The sequence below is a fragment of the Augochlora pura genome, chromosome 10 (genome assembly GCF_028453695.1).
Source record: "Augochlora pura isolate Apur16 chromosome 10, APUR_v2.2.1, whole genome shotgun sequence".
NCBI classification, from domain to species: Eukaryota; Metazoa; Arthropoda; class Insecta; order Hymenoptera; family Halictidae; genus Augochlora; species Augochlora pura.
In genome coordinates, this window is record NC_135781.1 from 23935105 (window position 1) to 23940433 (window position 5329).

A 5329-nucleotide genomic window follows, 5' to 3' on the forward strand; every position below is an offset into this window, starting at 1 on the left:
AAGCTGAGAACGCCGAATAAATTAGGGCAGCCTGGATAGGATATTTGCAAGTAATGATCGGCCAAGGCCTTGAAATTCAAGGTACAAAACCGTGTATAGCTGCTTAGGACGCATTAATATAATACTGACCGAAATTCCAGGCGCGGCTCGCGACGAATCACGTACGTGGAAGTCAACAAGGCTTGTAGGCAAGGATGTCAGGAATTTTGGTAATAATCCGCGATGAATTTCGAGCATTCGCCCGTCTCTGTCGTACCCAACCTTCTGGACGCGCGAATGAAACCAGCTATATAGATTTCAATCAATGGCCAAACTACAAGTCTTCCTTGTTCAGCCATTCTAAGAAAATCTTAAAACTACGTATCATTGGAAACGATACGTTTTCGATAAGACACACTTTACAGATGAACGATAATGTGATACTTTCTATTTTCGTCGATACAATCTCAAGAGTTAATTTTTTTGACACTTAGAGTAGTTTAAACATTTTAACTAATGCGTTATTTAACACTGACATCTGTTCGACTGTCTTCGATCACCGAAAAGGGTTCTCTAGTTTTCAATTAACCTGTCGGACGCGGCTTTTAAACCCTTTGCATTCGAGATTATTTTAACGAAAACATTTGCTTCAGTATTTCCATTTAGTATGATTTTTATTAGATACATATCAATTTTAATGTACATGCCTATTCTAGTACTTGACAATTTATCGATATAGTACACTATGCACTTTATATAGTGAAGCAACTTTTGCTCGCTACTCGAGGGCAAATGGTTAACATAAGCTTGATTCAACGATAAACACCGCGTGCTCTTCAACTTTATAATTTGCTGGCACATATTTCGCGGACGCCGTAATTAGCGAAGAACGTAAGCTTAAATTGCGAGATAAAGATTACGAGCATGGAAAGGTGTGCCTCACTTTCCATCCGTAGCCGGCCCACTATCGAGTCGCGCGAAGGTATCGCGGCGCGCGGAACGAGAAGTTGCCGAAATAAGGTGGCCGCTCGTGCCAATAGCTGGAAGAAAAAAAATATCGAACGGCCGGCGAATCGGCTCGAGAAAAAAAGTACAATTAGCGTGGAAAATCTACGGGTGTCATTTGCATCGGACATGCCGCGGGAACGGGCGAGAATGGGAATAGGAATTATCAGAGGGAGCCCGTGGCATAACGTGCGCGGATGCGAGCAAGACATTTGGCCCAGATTTCGGTTGATTGGCTGCCGGCCAATTTTTCCAGAGGAACTGTCGCGCGCTAAGAACAAGCCGGGTCTGGAATGATGCCGGTTAGATTGCTAAGGTCAATCTTCCCCCTGGCACTCCAACTTCCGGAGACACCCCCGACAAAGTACTAGCTCACAATGACGGCACGTCTTTGACGCCTTTCTCTTCCGAGCTCCACCGCGAGTACAAAGTCCTATGGCGGAGCTCTAGCACTCGCATTCCCTACTGTCGAGTCTTAACTCTTTACCGACCGTACACATTTTTATATTTTCATAACATTAGCATTAAATTTATTTTGTATATTTTACCTATTTTATTTCATTTACTTTATTCATCGCGGAATGTATCTAGTATTTAAAAAAAATATAATAATAGAAGTAGCAAATTATTGGTTACAATGACAACCGATTCACAGGCTACCGGTTGGTAAAGTGTCCAATGCTATGAGCACCCGTCTTAACCTCTTTGGCACGACGTGCTACAGTGGTACATATGCTATAGTGGCTATAGTGAATGTTTCGTGCTTTATTCAATTGTTTTATTAATTATTAAAGTAAACGATTAGAGTGAAAGTGTGCATGTACAATACACTAAGAAAATTATGTATAATTAATACTATATATAGCTATACGGAGAAAATATATATTAAGAAAAATGATAATTTAGTTATGAAAAACTTTATTTGCGGAAAATCCAGCCGTGCCTAAAAGGTTACGTCCGATAGCTGCTTCGCTAAAATTCAATTTGCAACTGTAAAGTCATGCTCACTTATCCCACAGGTTAAATCAATTCATAAAGAAGAATCATGCGATTTCATCATGTAACACGGTGGTAAATGGACGAAGAAGCATTTTCGAATCTACATATGTTTCGGAACATTGTGCACGACTTCAGCCGTTGGCAGATTTAGTAGACTAAAGGAAGGAGCTCATCTAAACACACGTCTGATACGGCCTCGTTTCCGAGTTATGGCGTTTTTTGTATCGCGAATGTGCCAGTTGTACCCTCGTCTTCCCTGAAATTACTCGGAGTGATCACCTTTGGCTCGGATACAACGCTCTAAACGTTTTACCATTGACCTTCTGACCCGGTTGAGATTGTCAGGTGTTGGTCGAATTCGTTGGCAAGCTTCTGTAATACGCCGCCGGATTATGTCGATATTATCCACTGATGTGGCATAAACCAGCAGAAGCAGCTGTAATGTGTATTTGGGGAAAAGATATCGTATCGAATAGATGTTTATAGAACGTATTGTTCCTGTTTTAGTATCCTGGAGCCACTGTCGCCACATATTTTGCATACTATACCAATATAGTACACAATATAATCATATTTACTATACGATCATATTATTCGTTGTTATCATAATTTCCTAATCTTAACCCTTTGCACTCGAGTGATGACTACGAGGCACCATAAATTGTACTAACAAGTTGCAAAATAATCTCCATATTAACAAAGTTTGCATTTTAATGATTGTTAAGGTTATATTATGTTAGTACGAATGACAAAAATCAATTACATATGCATAAAATGTGCTGTATTATATAAAATGGAAATACTATAAGCCAGAGAAATTACTTCAGATCTCCAGTTGAAGTGGCTTCGAGTGCAAAGGGTTAATATCACTTAAATATTATTTTATAAATATTAAAAGATTCCATTAATTTAGATTTTGCACAATGCGAATTACAATATGCGATCGAATAAAGGAAATCAATTATCACCTATGCGTAGATTTTTACGATTTCAATAACCGTAATGTCGAATAACAGAAACCGGTCGTTCGATCGGCAGCGGTTGCTTCAACGTTCTAATGACTGCAATACGCTCCTGAAACTTGTGTATCTATTTTTACGACACCGTGTACAACAGCGGTGGCTCAACTTTCGTATATGTGTTAGGGATCGCGACGCAAACATTATCCGGGAAGTAGATGTTCTTGGAGCTGGAGTCGTTATCTCCTCTCAGTTCACTGGCTTCTCTCTGGGCGCCTCGAAGACAAGAGCGGAGAGCATTGAGTAGGAATAAAATAGAAAGATTTGATGGAAGATCCATAATATTTTATGACGTAGTGGAGGGGAGTCCAAGCGACATCACTCTTCGCGAAAGAGGCGCCAGTTTTATAGGCAATTAAGTGATAGTATTATTTGCTACCTATTTCATTTTGTAGGCAATTATATATACACCCCGTCCGAAGGTATTAGGCCACCTGTTAACTTAGTATAAATCGTAATTTTTCATTCAGCTTAGCTAGCGTTTTATGGTTAGTATTAAGTTTTATGGCATCGTATTGCTGAAAGTGCATTTTAACACCTTGCACTACGACTTATTTAACAACTATGTGGTTTAGAAATTGTTTGTCACTAATAAATTTCTACTGTAGACGGAAACTTAATATTTATTATGTAGTAATATTCACTTCAATGTTAAAAAACTTTAGTTTCAATTTCAGAGATTAATTTACCCGTTTATTGCATTTTGTTCCGTAAAAACGTATCCGAAAAAAACATGACACGCTATAGATTAGATCATATAAAATTAGAAGTAATAATCAAATTAACAAAAAGTGCGGTGAATATATCGACAAAGAGAAAATTAAATTTTCTTTTATATTTTAATTCTATTAAAAAATTCTTTCATAAAATTGACTTAATTTCTATTATAATGTAAAAGATATATAGACACACGTATTTGTCACAGTTTAATAAAAATAACATTGAAATAAATTGATGTAGGTATAACAATTTTCTATCGGTTTCTCAAATAGATTTCTGCGAGCGTCCTAATATTTTTTAAGGGAAGCGCATACATATAAATCATAAAATTAACGACTTTTTAGTCCTCGAAGCGAGACAAATTTTGATGACCCGACCTTAACGTTAATCATTGTCAAGCAGGATTACCCCGACTTGACAAAAGAACAGGATTAATGACCCCGAGTAGGCGAAGAAGTTATGAGCCTCGTTATTCATTCATTTTTCTCACCGAAATTCATTTGCATTTTTCGCTCCGTCGCTGATCAATGTTTAGCAGACGCGACCACCGCATGCGTACAATGATACATTCGACAATATTGGAAACCAATGAATTCGGGTAAAAAAACAGCTTGCTTAATAAATATTTTCGAGCGTCGTTAATAACGAACGAGAACAACGTTCGATTCTGTTGCAATCCGAAAATGCCATTCGGTTGTAACAATTGTTTCCCAACGTTGCAAATTATCGTCGCACGATCCTCGTGCTTTGTAAACCAGAAATTATTCTTGGAAGAATTAAAAAGTTATTCAACCATTCAGCGAAATGTTTCGTGTTGCGAGATCAATCGTTTTTTTACATTTCAAAATCGGTGCAAGGAAATTCCATTAAATGTGGTATTAACTGTGACTACCTGCTTCTGGTTAGGTTTATATAGGATTATTAACCCCTTGCACTATAATAACAAGTCAGACTCGTGATACAGATTCCATGCAGCATCTATTAAATATGAATAAATATAATATTAATAATATTAAATATAAATATTATTAATTTCTTCTAGATCGAAATAAAAATTAATTCTTCTGTTATTAAACTTTAGAAACGAAAGTAAATGAAGGCAATACAAAAGATAACAATTAGCTGGTCATATTAAGGACAGTATTATGGACCAATAAGTGCTAAACAATATAGCTTGAAATGAGTTGCAGTGCAAGAGGTTAATCTTTAAAGTTCCGACATCGGGAAATGTTGAAACTTGCAACTTTGATACGAGAATGCACGCCGACACTTGGCAAATCGTTGCTCGCGATAATCCAGAACATTCGAGAAATCCGGACGGAATGACGGAAGTATCTCGGCGAGTTTTTTTTTCGCAACCCCTGAACCCGGAGTTATCGGAAATGCGGAAGGTTGGTGCAGAAGTCCCGGACAGGTGCTTATTTTCGTATTGGCGCGCTCCACTTTGTTACGTTTTCGTAACGCTGAAAGTATTAGCAACGATATATCGGTTACCGTTTCAAGGTAAGTGTGTGTGAGTGAGCCTACACCCGGAGCCCACGGAAATATCAATTCCCAGGCGGTTTCAGGGACTGCACGCCAATTTCTTTGGCACGTAAGCCAACCAC